The sequence below is a fragment of the Siphateles boraxobius genome, unplaced genomic scaffold (assembly GCF_051911475.1).
Source record: "Siphateles boraxobius isolate OS27281-9 unplaced genomic scaffold, OSU_SipBor_1 81, whole genome shotgun sequence".
Taxonomy (NCBI): domain Eukaryota; kingdom Metazoa; phylum Chordata; class Actinopteri; order Cypriniformes; family Leuciscidae; genus Siphateles; species Siphateles boraxobius.
This window is the reverse complement of record NW_027509210.1, coordinates 1,131,491-1,151,661: the sequence shown is the minus strand read 5'-3', so window position 1 is coordinate 1,151,661 and position 20,171 is coordinate 1,131,491. Positions and strand designations below refer to the sequence as shown.

The 20,171-nt window shown below is 42.9% G+C and overlaps 1 long non-coding RNA gene across 1 annotated transcript; it reads left to right on the top strand.

The window, feature by feature from the left end:
• Positions 1-12,154: 12,154 nt before the first annotated feature.
• Positions 12,155-14,751, top strand: LOC143730787 (uncharacterized). The gene is made up of 6 exons (XR_013200622.1): positions 12,155-12,192; positions 12,226-12,700; positions 12,878-13,064; positions 13,289-13,331; positions 13,924-14,172; positions 14,620-14,751. It is a non-coding gene; the product is annotated as an uncharacterized LOC143730787 (long non-coding RNA).
• The last annotated feature ends 5,420 nt before the right edge of the window (positions 14,752-20,171 follow it).

Below are 20,171 nucleotides of genomic sequence, written 5' to 3'. Positions count from 1 at the left end.
CATGAAGCGCTGGCTCTCTATATCTGTATCAACTTGTGTTCTTATGAGATGTTCAAACTGTGCAAACAGCAAACCAGTGTGTGTACGCTCAGATCAACAGTGTGTGTGTGTGTGTGTGTACGCTCAGATCACCAGTGTGTGTGTGTGGGTGTGTGTGTGTGTGTACGCTTAGATCAACATTGTGTACACACACCCAGATCAACAGTGTGTGTTACAGGAACTGCGGATCTGAAAGCTGAACACACTCCAGCTCAGACTGAACATCAGCACAGATCTCAGATCTACAGTGGATATACACTCGTTCAGCTCATCAGTGGTAATTACAAAACCTTTATCTTTAATTGTTTATCAAACATTTTTACTCCGCATTGGTGAAAATGTAATGTAAATCTGTATTGCACTAGAATCATGATCGCTGTAACTGCGGGCAGCATGAATGCAGACAGACCAAACTGTGAGTATTTATGATCTTTATGATAGAACACTATTACATGTATTTCATCCTCAACTCGGTTTCATCTTGGTTATGAATGTGTAGATTTAGCAGCGTATCAGCTGTTATCTGCTTAAATCCAGTTTAACATTCAGGAACAACAGAGCAACTCTATTATAATGACAGATGAATGTATCTCTCATTATTCACGGCAAAAAAGTAAAATTTAGTTTTTTTCTTTTTGCATGTGTTTTTTTTTTTTGAGTTTTACTTACTCCTAAAAGTACAAATAACTATTTTTTTCAGTTAAACACAGTAAAGGAAGTTTAGTTTACTAAAGTAAAAAGAAGTGTGTGTTACGGTGTTGTTGCTTGATCACATGCTGTTTACTGGTTTCCAGTTTGTCGCAGTAATGGAGTTGGATTGGTCTTTTTCTTTGGGACGTCTATCCTGACCATGATGTGGATGAAGATCAGAGATGTTACTGAGATCGTGAAGACTGTTGCTGGACTCATCAAGTCCAACAAGGGAAATGTGCCTTAAAATATATATCTGACAGCAGACAGGACATATATCTGCTTTTATTTTAAATAAATGTCTCTAACAGCCTCCAAAAATAAAAAAGGTGAAGTGTTTCTCTCTCACAGTAGAATGACTAAATGACATGTATGAAATAAACAGTAATATTCCTCTTTCAGAGCTCGTGTAAAACAGTGAAGTGTTTCTCTCTACAGGATCACAGCAGAATTACTAAATCTCCTTATGCAAATATTTTACTGCAACATAAATGAAATACATGTACAGATCTTACAGTCGATCACGGAATATGAACCACATTATGTGTTTAATAAGAACAGAAGAGTTTCAAACAGGAACAGAACAGTTCATTATCAACAGAATTAAACACAAAGATGCCAAATTTAAGTCGAAGCGCTCATAATAATAGTTTTATGAATGTAGTGAATTGTGTGTTAACGGCTCAATCAAAGCTTTATTCTGTGTGTTGATGAAGCTCATGGTTTGATGATCTGACAGAATTATGATTATTCTCAGATTGATTCATTATTTATCATCACAATAAACCTGTTTCTCACTTTCTTTAAAACTAGTAAGTGAAGTGAATAAATAATGTTCTTACCAGAGATATTCTCACTGGATTCATCTGATGATGATGATGATGATAATGATGATGATGATGATGATGATGATGATGATGTTTCATATCAAGCAAATCTCCATCATCTCCTATTAAAGAATATTCCTAAAATCATTGATTAGTGATGAATACATTTCGAGGAATCTCACATAATAAATTTTACTTATTAAAAGCATTTCCCTATTGTGAAGTAATAACTTCTTCAAAGCAATATCTATGAGAGAATATATGATTTGAGATGCAGTCGTATTGTTTCCTGAAGAGTTTCAAGAGTCTGAATGTTAAATGTAAAACTCAGATCTGATAAACTCCATCAGCTGCTCATTTAATCATCTCTGATTTATTAACAGTGATTTACATCAGCAGAACATTAGTGACTTTAACAGACGAACTGAAGCTGTTCAGAACAACACCAGATCAACACTTACTCAATACTCAATATCTACTGTTTACTAACATCATAGTGTACATTACTGCATAAGCTGATATCACTTCTGGCATTTCACACTAAATGCTAAATCACATTATTATTTGTGAGTTGATAATGAATGACATTCAGTGAATTAAACTGAAAGAATGTCACTTGTTTATAATAGAAATGAAGGCATTGTAAATAAATGTGTGTGAGTGTGCGTTTTCTATTTGTCCTCACACACAGAATATGATCTGCAGTTCTCTTACGAGAGGTTCTCTCGTATTGCGTAAGTATAGCTTACGCTACGGGAAAGATTCATCTTTTCGAGATATTGAAGCCAAAAAATTATCCTTAATTTTTGTATCCATTGTCAACACAGTGCAGCAGCTGGCAGACCTAGAGAAGGCTGTCTAGTGTGCTCATAGGCTGCCCTGCGGGAACTGCAGCAGCCTATAGCTGAACCCGACGTGACGTCACGTCCAATGAAGGTGCTCGCGCCTTCACAGCGTCAGAGCCCGCCAATATGGGCGTGGCTTAGCGTATATAGGCAGGGTTCGTAGGCTGATTATCTGATTTTCATCGACTAAGCAAAAAACGCTCGTGGCGCGAGCACGGCAGGTTACGCAATACTCGTTCCCTCTTCTAGAGAGAACCGAGGTTACGTTAGGTAACCGAGTACGCTCTCTTACGAGAGGTTCTCTTGTATTGCGTAAGTATAGCTTACTCTACGGGAACCCCTTGTCAACGCCGTGCGCACCAGCATCCACTTATGAGTCCCAGAATTTCGGGGATCCCAGATCAGCGGGAATAAGCGCATGTATATAAGCGCATGTATAAAAGCACTCACAGGGAATACAGAGCAGCGACGCCGGTCAATGTATAAGCATATAGCACATAACCTGATACAGTGCAGCTCAACCAGAAGAGCTAGTCATATGATAGTAGTTTGCGCATGATAGTATCTGGGCAGAACTGACCTCTCACTAAACTGACAGTAGTTTCGCCTGCAGGGCGGGAACTTCCAGATTATAGAATCTGACAAAGGTGGAAGGGGGAGGCCCAGCCCGCCGCCACACATATGTCATGAATGGAAATTCCACTGGACCATGCCCACGAAGAGGCCACGCCTCTGGTGGAATGATGCCTGACGCCAAGGGGGCATTGCAGACCTTTTGCTGTATAAGCAGCTGCAATCGCGTCTATTATCCATCTGGATAGACTCTGTTTCGAGGCGGCGAGACCCTTGGTGCGCCCACCAAAGAAACAAAAAGCTGCTCAGAACGCCTGAAAGCGGCGGAGTGCGTAATGTAAGCTCTCAGCGCCCTGACCGGGCAGAAGAGATTAACATCACTCTCACTATCAGATGCTGGCAGAGCCGATAGCGAAATGACCTGTGCTCTGAACGGAGTACCAATCACTTTAGGAACATAGCCATGTCTAGGTTTGAGGATGACTTTTGAGTCATTCGGGCCAAACTCAAGACACGCGGCGCTAACAGACAGCACGTGTAAGTCCCCCACATGTTTGACTGACGACAGAGCAATCAGAAAACGGTTTTAAGTGATAAGTACTTTAGATCCGCAGAGTCTAAAGGTTAAAAGGGGTATGCTTTCAGGGCCTCGAGGACCAAAGAAAGATCCCACATAGGAACTGAAGGGGGGCGCGGAGGATTCATCCTTCTGGCTCCTCTGAGGAAGCGGATGATCAGCTCGTTCCTGCCTATTGACTGGCCATGCGTCGATTCTGAGAATGCTGCGATGGCTGCCACATAGACATTGAGCGTGGAAGGGGACCTTCCCTTTTCCAACAGCTCTTGAAGGAAACAGAGCAACCGCGAAACCCCACACTTCCGTGGGTCCAGATTTTTGTCAGCGCACCATTTAGAGAACACAGACCATTTAGACGCGTAGAGCCTTCTGGTAGAAGGAGCTCTAGACGGCGTGATTGTGTTCATTACTGCATCTGGCAGGGCAACGGGTAACCTTTGGTCAACCATACGTGCAGAGACCAGCGCTCTGGATGGGGATGCCAGATCGAGCCGCGAGCTTGCGAGAGGAGATCTGCTCTCACCGGAATAGGCCACGGGGCTGTTTGTGACAGCCGCGTCAGCTCCAGCAACCAAGTCTGGTTTTCCCAATGCGGGGCTATGAGGAGCACTGATTGGCACGTTTCCCTGATTCTCTTGATCACCTGTGGTAACAGAGAGACTGGAGGGAATGCATATAATGGGCGGCTGGGCCAGGTTTGGGCCAGCGCGTACTGGTTCTTTGAAAAGAACTTTGGGCAGTGAGCGTTGTCTTGTGACGCAAATAGATCGACTTCCGCTTTGCCAAAAAGGCGCCATAGCAACTGGACTGTTTGGAGGTGCAGGGACCATTCTGGGGGGGGGAACATTGTCCCTGGACAGTCTGTCTGGGCCGTCTTTCAGGTGGCCCGGCACATGCGCAGCTCTCAGCGAGCGCAGATGGTGCTGAGACCAAACGAGGAGGCGTTCTGTCAGATTGCAGACGTTTCTGGATCTGACACCGCCCTGACGGTTCACATAGGACACCGACATGTTGTCAGAGCGGACTAGAACATGGTGTTCCTGTATAAATGGGAGGAAACGCTTCAGCGCATTCTTGACCGCTATCATTTCCAGACAGTTTATATGGAGGAGTTTTTCCCGGTCTGACCATAGGCCAGAGGCTGGTCTGCCTTCGAAGAGCGCGCCCCAACCCGATTTGGACGCATCTGTCGAGATGACCTTCCGGTATGAGACAGTTCCCATACTCACTCCCCGCTGGTGCCAGTCGGCCGCTAACCAGGGCTGCAGAGCTGTTAATGCAGCTCTGAGTCACTCTGATCGGGGCGCAGCCTGACTTCCAGGCTCGGTGAGACACACGAGCGGCCAGCCAGCGTTGTAGCGGACCCAGCTGAAGTACTGCAGAGGCCAGAGCCATGTAGCCCAGCATCCTCTGGAATGTCTTCAGAGGTGCGGTGCTGAACACAGCGCAAGCGGGCCGTCATAGCCACGGAGTCCAGTTCTATTCCTTAAAAGGAAAATGACTGACTGGGCACTAATGAGCTCTTGGTCCAGTTCACCGTGAGACCCAGGCTTTCCAGGTGACTGAGGAGCACAGCTCTGTGAGACAGTATTTCTGTCTCTGATTGTGCTAGACCCAGCCAATCGTCCAGATCATAGAGTTCAAGATGGCGCCGAGTATGGCTGCTGCGTTGCGAGCTCCGTCACAACATGGTAGTTTTTTGTTTGTTTTGTTTACAGTTCTTTTGTTTTTTGTTTTGGATGTTGTCTGTCTTATTGACTACGACATACAAACACTTTTGGACATTGGTTCGGCAATCAAACACCGAAAACCGGACTTTCATTTCTTCAGTGATGCCCCGCTGTTTACAAACACGGCAGCGGAGCCCTTTGTCTGGGCAGCTCGGCCGCAGAAACGCAGACGGAGAAGGGGAAGAAGAGCCGGCGTTCTCCTCAGAGTAAGACGGCGCGCAAATCGACCCCCGCTTCCCAGTATTTTGCTAGCAAACGTTCAGTCTCTAGACAACAAGCTCTGTGAGCTGAGAGCGCGGATCTCTTTCCAACGGGAGACGAGGGACTGCTGCATTATCTGCCTTACAGAAACTTGGATGTCTGCTGAGATTCCAGACTCAGCCATTGAAACCGCGGGGTTATCAGTGCACCGAGCGGACAGAGTTAAAGACCTCTCAGGTAAAAGCAGAGGTGGGGGTGTATGTTTTATGATCAACAAATCCTGGTGTGATCAGAGGAACGTACATTCTATCAAGTCTTTCTGCTCTCCTGATCTGGAATTTCTCATGCTTCTGTGTCGACCATTCTAGCTACCGAGGGAATTCACAGCGGTCATTATCACGGCTGTGTACATTCCCCCACAAGCCGACACAGACCGGGCACTAAAGGAACTGTATGGGGAAATAAGCGAGCAGGAAACCGCCCACCCTGAGGCCGCGTTCATTGTGTCCGGGGACTTTAACAAAGCCAACTTCAAGAAAATAGCACCTAAATACCACCAACACATAAACTTTAACACACGAGGGGACCGGGTTTTGGATCATTGCTACTCCCCTTTCCGGGATGGCTACAAATCCCTCCCCCGTCCACCTTTTGGCAAATCGGATCACTCTTCCGTTCTCCTTCTGCCCCCTTATAGGCAGAAACTGAAACAGGAAACACCCGCCCTCAGATCGATCCAGTGCAGGTCGGACCAATCAGACTCTATGCTTCAGGACTGTTTTGATCACGCGGACTGGGATATGTTCCGGTCAGCCTCTGATGACGATATCGAGGGTTTACGCTGACAGCGTAACATGTTTCATCAGGAAGTGCGTAGAAGACGTTGTTCCGACCAAAAAAATACGGATTTACCCGAACCAGAAACCATGGATTAATATCGATGTTCGTGCGGCACTCAATGCGCGGACTTCCGCTTTTAACTCCGGGAGTGCGGAGGAGAAAAAACAAGCAAGTTATCCCCTCCTTAAAACTATCAGAGCAGCAAAACGCCAATACAGGGACAAGATTGAAGGACAGTTCAACACCTCCAACTCTAGAAGCATGTGGAAGGGAATTAATATCATTACGGACTACAGAGGAAACATAAACTCCACAGTGAACAACACTGCCTCTCTCCCAGATGAGCTAAACACTTTTTATGCTAGCTTTGAGGGAACTAACACCCCCCTCGCGGAGAGAGTTCTCGCGGCTGAAGCTACAGAGGTTAGTACACTCTCCGTCTCTGTAGCGGATGTAACCCGATCTTTCCGTCGAGTGAACATCCGTAAAGCCGCGGGTCCAGACGGTATTCCGGGCCGCGTCATCAGAAAGTGCGCGAATTAACTTGCTGGTGTTTTTACGGACATCTTCAATCGGTCCCTCTCCTTGTCCGTAGTCCCCACATGCTTCAAAACATCCATCATTGTACCTGTACCGAAGCAAACCAACATCACCTGCTTCAATGACTGGCGCCCTGTTGCTCTGACCCCCATCATCAGTAAATGCTTTGAGAGACTAGTCAGAGATTACATCTGCTCTGTTCTACCTCCCTCACTGGACCCACTGCAGTTTGCATACCGCAATAACCGCTCCACTGATGATGCTATTGCATCTACAATACACACTGCTCTCTCCCACCTGGAAAAAAGGAACACATATGTGAGAATGCTGTTTGTAGACTACAGCTCTGCATTCAACACCATAGTGCCCTCCTTGCTTGATGTGAAACTCCGGGCTCTGGGCTTAAACAGCTTGCTGTGCAGCTGGATCCTGGACTTCCTGTCAAACAGACGCCAGGTGGTTAGAATAGGCAGCAACATCTCCTCATCACTGACCCTCAACACTGGAGCCCCTCAGGGCTGTGTTCTTAGCCCACTCTTGTACTCCTTGTACACATATGACTGCGTGGCAACTCACAGCTCCAATTCCATGATCAAGTTTGCTGATGATACGACGGTCGTAGGTCTGATCACCGACAACGATGAAACGGCCTACAGAGAGGAGGTGCTCACTCTGACGCACTGGTGTCAGAAGAACAACCTCTCCCTCAACATCAGCAAAACCAAGGAGCTAGTGGTCGACTTCAGGAAGAACGACAGAGAACACAGCCCCATCACCATCAATGGAGCACCGGTGGAGAGAGTCGGCAGCTTCAAGTTCCTCGGTGTCCACATCACAGAGGAACTCACATGGTCCGTCCACACCGAGGCCGTCGTGAAGAAGGCTCATCAGCGCCTCTTCTTCCTGAGACGGCTGAGGAAGTTCGGAATGAACCGCCACATCCTCACACAGTTCTACACCAGCACCGTCGAGAGCATCCTGACTGGCTGCATCACTGCCTGGTACGGCAACACCCCCAGCCGTAACCGCAAAGCCCCGCGAAGGGTGGTGCGCACTGCCAGCCGTATCATCGGAGGTGAGCTTCCCTCCCTCCAGGATATATATGCCAGGCGGTCTGTGAGGAAAGCTCGGAGGATCATCAGAGACTCTAGCCACCCGAGCCATGGACTGCTCTCACTGCTACCATCAGGCAGGCGGTACCGCAGCATCAGGACACACACCAGTCGACTCCATGACAGCTTCTTCCCACAAGCAATTAGATTTCTAAACTCTTGATCCCTCATGATCAATAACCATAAACAGTCTAACTGTCAACACACCACAACATAACCTACTGCATATTACAATATATATATATATATATACATCCACCGTACGTGTATCTATTGCATGTATACATACCTATTTTTGTATTTTTTGTATATTGTTGTATATTGTAAATTGTTGTATATTGTATAGTGTATAGTGTATATTGTATATTATTTATTGTTCTGTTAGTGTGTATGGTACTGTGAGTAATTGTGCACACATTAGATGTGTAATCTATGTAAATCTGATGTTTGCTGTAATTGTTTACGTCACATCGTGTCATACTGCTATGTTGCTCGGAACTGCACCTAAGAATTTCACCCACTGTTGCACTTGTGTATATGGTTGTGTGACAATAAAAGGATTTGATTGATTTGATTTGATTTGAGATAGTTCAGAATTCGCATGCCCTGATTTCTCAAGCGGGCGAGGGCCGCGTCCATGCACTTCGTGAATGTGCGGGGTGCTAAGGACAGACCGAACGGCAGGACCGTGTACTGATAAACCTGACCGTCGAAGGCGAATCTCAAGAGTGGCCTGTGACGGGGTATTATCTGAATCTGAAAATAGGCATCTTTTAGATTGAGAGATATAAACCAGTCTCCCGGGCGAACGTGCGCGAGGAGTCGTCTGGTTGTAATCATTTTGAACGGTCTTTTCATAAGAGCTTTGTCAAATGTCTCAGATCTAGTATGGGTCTGAGACCCCCGTCCTTCTTGGGCACGAGAAAATAATGGCTGTAAAAGCCTGACTCGCTCAGGGAAGGCGGTACCGGTTCTATAGCCCTTTTGCACAGCAGCTTTGCTATTTCTGAGCGAAGTAGATGTGCTACTTCTGCATTCACTGTCGTTCGAAATCGAGGGGGACGGCGAGCGAACTGTAACGCATAGCCTTGCTTTATTGTGCTTAGCACCCATTCTGATACCCCTGGAATCACTTCCCATGCTTTTATATGTGCAGCTAGGGGCAGAATGGCCTCCAGGTTAGATCGCCGCGCTGTGCGGGCTCGAGAAACTGGACCGGAGAAATGAGCGTGGTGGGCGCTCTCTGTGTTTGAATGGAGCGGCTCGCTGACAGCGACAGCAGGCTGTTTCGTATATATAGCGTCCCGATAGCTGTGAATGGGGAGCGCTTATAATCACTTTGTGATGTGCGAGCGGCGGCGTGGGCGGCGTGCATGTTAGTAAGCGTGGGCGCTCGTGAGCGGGCACGGGACTTACATTCATAGCCTGACCGATATAAGGCAGCACTTTGTGACGCGCGTTTAACGCCGTGGGTGGAGTGCTTATTAGTAAGCGTGAGCTCTTCCAAGCGGGCACGAGACTTACGTTCATATTCTGACTCATCTAAGGCTGCACTTCGTGGTGCGCGCGGCACTGTGTGCGAAGTGCTGTTTAGTAAGCGTCAGTGCTTGCGAGCGGGCACGAGACTTACATTCACAACATGATTGATATGAGTCTGCACTCTGTGATGCGCGTGACTTGGCCGTGTAATAGAGCGGGCAGATAGATGTGGGCACGGGCACGTGGGCACATGTTCTGCAGATAACACTCGAGCAACACTTGCCAACTTTATGGGAGTGGGCTCTGTGAGTGACACGGGAAGTGTTGTGCTTGTGTGTAGGGGTGAACACTGAGGTGTGGGCACCTTTTCTACACTAAAAAACACCATCGGCATGAGCCGGATCTGAATACGGCAGCTCGCTGAGGAGAGCCGCATAATATTTATCCGCAGAGAGAGCCGGGATCGAACACGGATCTCTGGCGCAAAAACTGTGGGTTTCGCCACTGAGCCACAGGGGGAAACCACATCAGCTGCAGATAGCGCGAGCATATAAAGAGAGCATCATCACAGTTTCTGTGTGTCGGCGTTTGTTTGCAGGCGTGCGTGTTATATAACAGGCTCATGCTGCAATATTGACATTACCAGCCGCTCGAATTAAGAGGAGCTGAGAAATGTTTGAGAAATGGGGAATAGTCCGGCGTCCGCGGGACTAAAACACACTCTTTCCTCATTTCGCCGGTGACGCATGCACACGGTGCGCGCGGGAGGGCGCGTTCGCTTTCTGTATGTAAGAAAGTTGGCCGCGATCTCAGAGAAGAGAGCTGCATAAGATTTTTATCCACTGCAAGAGCCGGGATCGAACACGGGTCTCTGGCGCAAAAGCTGTGGGTTTCGCCACTGAGCCACAGGGGGAAACAACATAAACTGTAGTTAGCGCGAGAAAATAAAGAGAGCATCATCACAGTTCTGTGTGTCGGTGTTTGTTTGCAGGCGTGCGTGTTATATAACAGGCTCATGCTGCAATATTGACATTACCAGCCGCTCGAATTAAGAGGAGCTGAGAGATGTTTGAGAAATCGGGGGTAGTCTGGCCTCAGCGGGACTGACACACTTTCCTCATTTCGCCGGTGACACATGTGGGATGGGGTAGCTTTCTTGTAACGTAAAGAAAGTTAGTCACGGCTAGAATAGCTGTCAGCAGCGCGTCCTTATCCATATCGAGCGCCTCGTCCCCTGCGGCAGTGCGGGCGGGAGCAGGCGCGGGAGGGGGAGGATGGGGGGGGGCGGAGAAGGAGAGATAAGCGCTCGAGGGAGTCATTCCGGCGAGCGTTTCCATCAGAAAACGACGGCAGTGCAGCTTGTGAGCGGCAGCTGCGTGTCTGTGAGGGGAGGCGGAGAAGGCGAGAGCGAGGCTCGAGGGAGGGAGTCCGGCGAGCGTGTCGCGGTGGCCACCGGCTCCGGCGGCCTTTGAGAACGGCGCTTCTTTGTGCGGTCCTGCAAAGGGCGGAGTGACAGCTTCAGGGCTGCAAGCTTCGAGTCGAGCCCGCAGGGTCGACATCGAAAGCTCTTCACAGTGCTCACATCCTCCGAAAGAGAGGGCAAGAGCAGCGTGTTCCGGGCCCAGGCAGAGAGCACATATAACGTGGTGGTCTCCGACGCTGAGCGGGGCTCTGCACGAGCCACAAGTGGAGCGAGACATCTTTAAAAAGACGCTCACGCTCTTTTAGTGCTTGGAAGCTTTTTAGGATAAAGGATACGTCGCCGGATAGCGTAGCTGGCACGGAAGGCTGAAGGTGGCGAAGACGGCCGGCTTCTTCAGGCACTGTCCTCAGCTGGCTTGTCGCTGTTCAACGGCGGTGGCGGCTTCTCAAGGTCCAGCGATGCGAAGAGCTTCGCTGAAGAGATGAAAATCAGAGAATCAGCCTACGAACCCAGCTTATATACGCTAAGCCACGCCCATATTGGTGGGCTCTGACGCTGTGAAGGCGCGAGCACCTTCATTGGACGTGACGTCACGTCGGGTTCAGCTATAGGCTGCTGCAGTTCCCGCAGGGCAGCCTATAAGCACACTAGACAGCCTTCTCTAGGTCTGCCAGCTGCTGCACTGTGTTGACAATGGATACAAAAATTAAGGATAATATTTTGGCTTCAATATCTCGAAAAGATGAATCTTTCCCGTAGCGTAAGCTATACTTACACAATACTCGTTCCCTCTTCTAGAGAGAACCGAGGTTATGTTAGGTAACCAAGTACGTTTTCATCTTTGTCCACTAGATGTCAGAAGTAGATTTGAGGTGAAACTCAAAGGCCTTTAGTTTCAGGATCAGAGACAGTGAAGAGAAATCAGTGAATGAGGGCAAAATAACAAACAAAATAATTCTGCCTTGAGAATTAAAACCATTTTCTCAAAGAAAACAAATCAACAACAGTAATGTTTACTACACTTGTTCCCTATCTAGCCACAAACCAGAAGAAAGCTTCCGAAACGAAAGAAAAAGATGGCAACTGTGTAAAAGGTGAAAGCTTCACCAATAAGCAAACAGTAAAGCAACAGTATTAAAGCAAGGAGCCAGAGTGGGGAGTGGGAGGAGCCAGATTGGGAGGAGCCAGGGTGGGGGAGGGGTCAGCGTGGGAGGAGCCAGGGTGTGTGTGTGTGTGTGGGGGGGGGGGGGGGGGTCAGAGTGGGAGGGGTCAGAGTGGGGAGTGGGAGGAGCCAGCATTGAGCAGGAGGAGCCAGGGTGGGGGAGGGGTCAGAGTGGGAGGGGTCAAAGTGAAAGAGTGGGAGGAGCCAAATGAGATCAGGAGACACAAAACGACAACAAAAGAAAGAAAACATGCCACAGTAACCTATGCAGTTATCACAATTATACGTCTTTGGACGTAAAATAAGTGATGTTTTTTGGAAATGTAAAATGTGTGTGTGTGATTGTTGAATTATGGTTTAAGACTGTGGAGTTTCAGATGCTCGGGTTTTTCTTCTTAAAAGTTGTGAGAGAATGTGGATGTCATTCAAAAACAACAAAATGCTTTCAGTTCCATCAGTTCACATGCACTCACCCGTATACGGCTGAACTACACCATGCAAACAATGTAAAACATCTCAAACACTCTTGTTCTTGTTTCCTGTATGAATGAGTAATGAATGTCAGCGAAGGCGTTGCTCTGCTGTAAGAAACCAGTTCAACCAGTTCAACACCAGCAGATCTCAGAGACGCAGTGAATATATCAGCTCTATAACTCATCAAGGTGAGTAAAACATTTCATCTTTATGGTCTATATAAGAGATTCAGTTATCTGTTTAAATCCGGAGATTGATATTTGTATTAAACTGAAACTTAAGTGTAAACCTGTATTGCACAATAATTATAAAAACAAATTTATATCCTCTTTAACTCTAAATTATACTTGTTTTGTTTGCAACAGTCATTCTAAAAAGAGAGTTTAAGAGAAATATCGCATGGCATGTGGATCAGTCTACAGAAGAAGAAGAGAAGAGAGAAAGATGGCGTGTTGAAAACTGAACCAGGAGAGAGAAAGAGCGAGAGAAAGATCGAGAGAAAGAGCGAGAGACGAGCTCGCAGGAACAGCTTTCAGGGCGAGAGACCGAACTGTGAGTTTCAGGATAAAACACGTCTTTCATCATCAGATCTGTGTCTGAATCAGTCATACGCTTCATTCACTCCACATATAAACTATGAACACAATCATTTAGACATTTGTTTATCCAAAGAAACTTACATTGAATTCATAATCTGACCAATTCATGAATCAGTTCAACCATTCCCTGAGAATTAAACCCATGACCTAATCAGATGTTTGTGTTTTAATTTGTAGATTCTTGTGATTCTGAGATGTTTCTGGAGAAGTCCGAGATGAGGTGAGAACTTATGAGAGTGAGCTGATCCGTGTGTGTGTGTGTGTGTGTGTGTGTGTGTGTGTGTGTGTGTGTGTGTGAGTGTGTAAGTGAGTGAGAGAGAGAGAGAGAGAGAGAGTGTGTGTGTGTGTGTGTGTGTGTGTGTGTGTGTGTGTGTGTGTGTGTGTGTGTGTGTGTGTGTGTGTGTGTGTGTGTGTGTGTGTGTGTGTGTGTGTGTGTGATTACTTTGACTATCCATTTGTACATTTTTTTTTTGCCAAACACCAAATTTCAAACTCATTGGTGTCACTTTATAATTTTTTCATGGTGAAACAGCATCAGCATCAAGATGACTTTAAATTATTGATTTATTGACTGTAAATTCTGCAGCTTGTTGGTTGTATAATTATCCGTTTAATTTTATTTAAATTTACTTAAGATTATCGTATTGCAAATCAAATGTTGCATTATTTAACAAGTTATCGCATATCACAGTTTTTCTCAAATATTGAGCCGTGAATATCTCGGTAATTAAGTTAAAATTGAATATGTTATATTGACAAGTGTGTGTGTGTGTGTGTGTGTGCGTGTGTGTGTGTGTGTTTTCATCTTCTAGAAAGCATCAGTTCCTGTCATCAAACCTGCAGATTCTTCATCTTCACTATCTTAAGTCACTTCTTAAACATATTTTATGTCAAATTCATTGCTAAAACAGATATGAAGGGTTACAGTACACCATGAACGTGTATTAGTGATTTTCATATATGATACCATTTTACATGATTGACTAATGTATTACTGGTATTACTGTATGTGTCGTGATACAACAGCATGGCGCTGGCAACGGCAAGGTCAAAGGTCACGAGTCTCACAGAATCTCTGGACACTTCACCTGCACCTATGACACTCGTTTCATCATTAATCATATGACATGTTTTAACATATGAATCATTGATGAGCAGAATCAGTGTGTAAGCCACAGTGTACTGTAAACACACAGTGAAATGTACCTGATGTACCTCTTCATTATGAAGATTACACTCCAGGTCATTATTTCTGATGTTTACTTCTGAAGCATCTCTGGGTAAAATATGATTTTATACTCAGTGACTTTCATGAGGAACATCATAAACAATCTGTCAGCAAAGTGTATAGGTTTACCAACAACTACACATTACTGTGTTTAAATGGTTTTCCTACATGATACAGCTTTACATTAATTAATGTAATTACTGTAATCACTGTATGTATTGTACCTCAGTGTATGATACAACAGCATGGCGCTGGCAATGGCAAGATCAAAGGTCACGAGTCTCACAGAGTCTCTGAACACTTGACCTGCACGTCTGACACTCGTTTTATCATTAATGTCAATCATTAATGACCAAAATCTAGTGAGTCGGAGTAAAATGCCACATTACGGTAAATGTTTCATACATTTACACATACGGTGACATCATGTACCGTTTTATACGAGATTGTACAAAAGGACATTATTTCTGATGTTTACTTCTGAAGAATCTCTTGGTAAAATATGATTTTGTCCTCAGTGACTTTCATGAGGAACATCATAAACACACGTGTGCAAATCTGGGTTTACTAAAAACTACACTAAGAGGTGAAATAGAGTTTTACTTCGTTTTTTTTTTAAAGTAAAATAGTTTAATCACCTTTTTATTATTGCAAAGCAAATATTTCTAGATTTCATTGTGATGAATATGAACTAGAATGATATATGTGACCCGTGATGGCATAATGAGTCTGAATGCGCACAGGATAATTACAGGCAATACAAGTGAAAAGTTTATTTTTCAGGTTTTCACACAAAAAAATTCATTAAGCCCTCATCTAACGATCTCAATACTCCATATAACCATTGAACATCTAAAAGTATCTTTATTTGTGTGTTTTCTGAGAGGAGTATCTTTCTTTTGTTCATGAAATGCTGTTTTCTCTGCTCTCTTCTCGACTGGCGCTTCCTATCAGCACAAGTTTAGTATCGTTTTAAAGCTTAATATTCCAACTTTGTGAATATTCATAGTGAATTCTCGATGGCATAAGTCTGAACAAATGAAATGTGATTTTCAAACTCATGCTGATGTAAACAAAACGATCTTACTCGCATTGACTGACAAATCCGAAACGCACACAAAGACTCTCAGACACGCGCAATCCTGACACACACACACACACACACACACACACACACACACACACACACACACACACACACACACACACACACACACACACACACACACACACACACACACACACACACACAAGTTTGGTTAACTGTTGGGGGAAAACATCTGATGTGTAACATTATATTAGATCCGTGCGGTTCCGGATATAGGCGGTCTGTTTCATTAATGTTAATCAAATGATATCATAAAAAAAATGGTTTTCCTATAGATATTTGGTTTTTAGATATTGGGTTTGTGCCAAATCTGGTGTTATTACCAGGGATTTTTAAGTAAAGTTGCTGATTGTGTTTTGGGACCTTCAGAAAACTTTAACTCGATTTTTCTCTAAATTGACGTTGCTGACTCTATCGACTTTAAACATTGGCTTATTTTTTATAGAGAATGTGAAAATAACAATAACAAATTTGTTTTAAATTTGCTAATTGCGACTCATTTTGCCAACACGGAAAATAAATGTATACAGTAAATAAATTTTACTGAAATATATCTCCATATATCTCCATTTTACTATACCACTCCATGTAAGAATAAACGTGGTTCTTGTAATAAAGAAATAAGATATTGTCACAGCCTTTCAGGTCTTGATCTTGATCTGTCTATCAATAGCCCCCATGTTTCTCTGTTCATATTTTCGTATGTTCATGAGTTTATATGTTCATGAGTTTATATGTTCATGAGTTCGTATGTTAATGAGTTCATGTTCATGTTTTCGTATGTTCATGAGTTCATATGTTCATGAGTTCGTATGTTCACGAGTTCATATGTTCATGAATTCATGTGTTCATGAGTTCGTATGTTCATGATTTCGTATGTTCATGAATTCGTATGTTCATGAGTTCATATGTTCATGAGTTCGTATGTTCATGAGTTCATATGTTCATGAGTTCATATGTTCATGAGTTCGTATGTTCATGAATTCGTATGTTCATGAGTTCGTATGTTCATGAATTCGTATGTTCATGAGTTCGTATGTTCATGAATTCGTATGTTCATGAGTTTACATGTTCATGAGTTCATATGTTCATGAGTTCACATGTTCATATGTTTATGAGTTCATATGTTCATGAGTTTGTATGTTCATGAGTTCGTATGTTCATATGTTTATGAGTTCATATGTTCATGAGTTTGTATGTTCATGAGTTCGTATGTTCATGAGTTCGTATGTTCATGAGTTCGTATGTTAATGAGTTTGTATGTTCATGAGTTCGTATGTTCATGAGTTTGTATGTTCATGAATTCGTATGTTCATGAGTTTACATGTTCATGAGTTCATATGTTCATGAGTTCACATTTTCATGAGTTCACATGTTCATGAGTTCACATGTTCATGAGTTCACATGTTCATGAGTTCACATGTTCATGAGTTCGTATGTTCATGTTTTCGTATGTTCATGAGTTCGTATGTTCATGAATTTGTATGTTCATGAGTTCATATGTTCATGAATTCGTATGTTCATGAGTTCGTATGTTCATGAGTTCATATGTTCATGAGTTCGTATGTTCATGAGTTCGTATGTTCATGAGTTCGTATGTTCATGAGTTCATATGTTCATGAGTTCGTATGTTCATGAGTTCATATGTTCATGAGTTCATATGTTAATATGTTCATATGTTCATGAGTTCATGAATTCGTATGTTCATGAGTTCATGAGTTCACATGTTCATGAGTTCATATGTTCATGAGTTCACATGTTCATGAGTTCACATGTTCATGAGTTCACATGTTCATGAGTTCGTATGTTAATGTTTTCGTATGTTCATGAATTTGTATGTTCATGAGTTCATATGTTCATGAATTCGTATGTTCATGAGTTCGTATGTTCATGAGTTCATATGTTCATGAGTTCGTATGTTCATGAGTTCGTATGTTCATGAGTTCATATGTTCATGAGTTCGTATGTTCATGAGTTCATATGTTAATGAGTTCATGAGTTCATATGTTCATGAGTTCATATGTTTATGAGTTCATGTTCATGAGTTCGAATGTTCATGAGTTAATATGTTCATGAGTTCATATGTTTATGAGTTCATTTGTTTATGAGTTTGTATGTTCATGATTTCGTATGTTCATGAATTCGTATGTTCATGAGTTCACATGTTCATATGTTCATATGTTTATGAGTTCATTTGTTCATGAGTTCGTATGTTCATGAGTTTATATGTTCATGAGTTCATGTTCATATGTTCATGAGTACACTTGTTCATGAGTTCATATGTTCATGAGTTCATATGTTTATGAGTTCATATGTTCATGAGTTCGTATGTTCATGAGTTCATATGTTCATGAGTTCATGTTCATATGTTCATGAGTTCACATGTTCATGAGTTCATATGTTCATGAGTTCATATGTTTATGAGTTCATTTGTTTATGAGTTTGTATGTTCATGAGTTCATATTCATGAGTTCGTATGTTCATGAGTTCATATGTTCATGTTCATGAGTTCGTATGTTCATGAGTTCATATGTTCATGAGTTCATATGTTCATGAGTTCATATGTTCATATGTTCATGAGTTCACATGTTCATGAGTTCATATGTTCATGAGTTCATTTGTTTATGAGTTTGTATGTTCATGAGTTCATATGTTCATGTTCATGAGTTTGTATGTTCATGAGTTCGTATGTTCATATGTTCATGTTTCTGAATCAAGTCAAACCAAGTTAGATCTTTTCTTTGTATCTGTTCACTTTTGGATTCAATAAAACTGCACTTGGATTCAGTTCAACTCGGCTACAGGACATTCTTTACAAATATTCACTTAAATTGATTCTTTGTGTGTTTATTTTCACATTGTTCTTCATCTTAAAAATGATGTAAATCAGCATAAGAGAGAAGTGTGTCTGGACTGAACGAGAGATCTGTTATGATGGTCATGGTGAGAGTTAAAGATCAGACGTGAGCTTTCCAAACACGAATCTGTTGAAAACATGATGTACAGTAAGCTTTATATTCATATATTCACTTTATACAACAGAAGAATCTTAAAACATTAAACGTATGAAAAGCAGCATTGACAATCATACTTACATACTTAATCATAGTCAGTTTTGAAAAGTTAATAACATTTTCCTAAGGAATCCTTTAAAATCAATCAAGCACTTTTGGCCGTTTCCTAATCATATTAAAGTCTAGATGTTTCTTGAAGACTAAATCTGTATCATGAATCTAAAGACACACACTTCAGTTTATCACACAGATCAGTGTCTCTCTCTGCTGGAGATCATCAGTATTACAGAAGATCACATGATCATCTAAATCATATCACATGAGATGTGAAAGCTGAGAATATAGGGTTACATAAGTTACATTACTGTTCAACGGTTTCAGTCCTATTCCTCCATGGTTTTTCCCTATACCAGATGTAGATTTAGGCATTCATAAGGAAATCAAAAATAAAATAAAGGAAGTAGCAGTGAAGGATATTGTTAAATATTATCTGAATATGCAGTTTTCTGACCATACATTCATTTTTACAGATGGTTCCAAGGATCCAAAGATAGGACATTCTGGGTCAGCACTATATATTCCAAAGAATGGGGTAATATGTCAGGAAAGAATAAGAGATAATTTATCAGTATTCACAACAGAGCTGGTTGCAATTTTGTTGGCCCTGGAATGGGTATAGAGGGAAATGATTTAAATAACTCAGTGATTATATCTGATAGTTATTCAGCTTTAGAAAGCATGAAATCTGGGAAATCTATAAGAAATGATATAATTCATAAAATTTGTATGGTTTTGCACAAGTTAAAAGCAAAGGATTTAAAAATCATGTTTCTTTGGGTACCTGCACATGTAACTTGCAAAACAAACACTGAAACATAATAGAATAGCCTATTACAAGTTCCATATAGCAAAACTGAAGCTAAAATATTAATTAAAACATATGCAAGATCAAAATGGCAGGAGTATTGGGTGGATCATGATAAAGGGAGACATTTTTATAATATACAAGCAGAAGTGGATAAAGGAAGGATAGAGTGTAGAAGAGAGGAAAGTATAATTACACGGATAAGAATAGGACACACAGGGCTCAATTCTTCATTTAAGTTAATAGGGAAACATCCAACAGGGAAATGCCAACATTGTAATCATTTAGAAACTGTAGAGCATATTTTATTTCAGTGCACAAAGTACAGCCAAGAAAGAAACCAGCTTTTTCAGTCTCTCAGAATGGTCAATCAGAATAATTTTACAATGCAAGCTTTATTAGGGAAAACATCCAGTACATTTATTACGTTTCTGAGAGACACAGACTTTGCCAAAAGGATTTATTTATATTTATATATATATATATATATATATATATAGTTACGTCCAAAGACGTATATTTTTTGTGAAGTACATGGTACTGTGATCTGTGTTTGCTTTCTTTGTTGTTTTGGTGTCTCCTGCTCTCTTTTGGCTCCTCACACTTTTTACTCTGGCAGGTAGCTGATTACGTCTCCAGCTGAACCTGCTTATCATCCAGGAGGGACTCAGCATAAAAGCCAGCAAAACTATCATTCAGGGAGAACCGTTCTCCAGAGCATGGTCTGTGTCCTGCCCGGCCCAGTTGTTGAGAGCTGTCGTGTTCCTTGTCGTGTTCCTTGTCGTGGACCTTGTCGTGGACCTTGTCGTGGACCTTGTCGTGGACCTTGTCGTGGACCTTGTCGT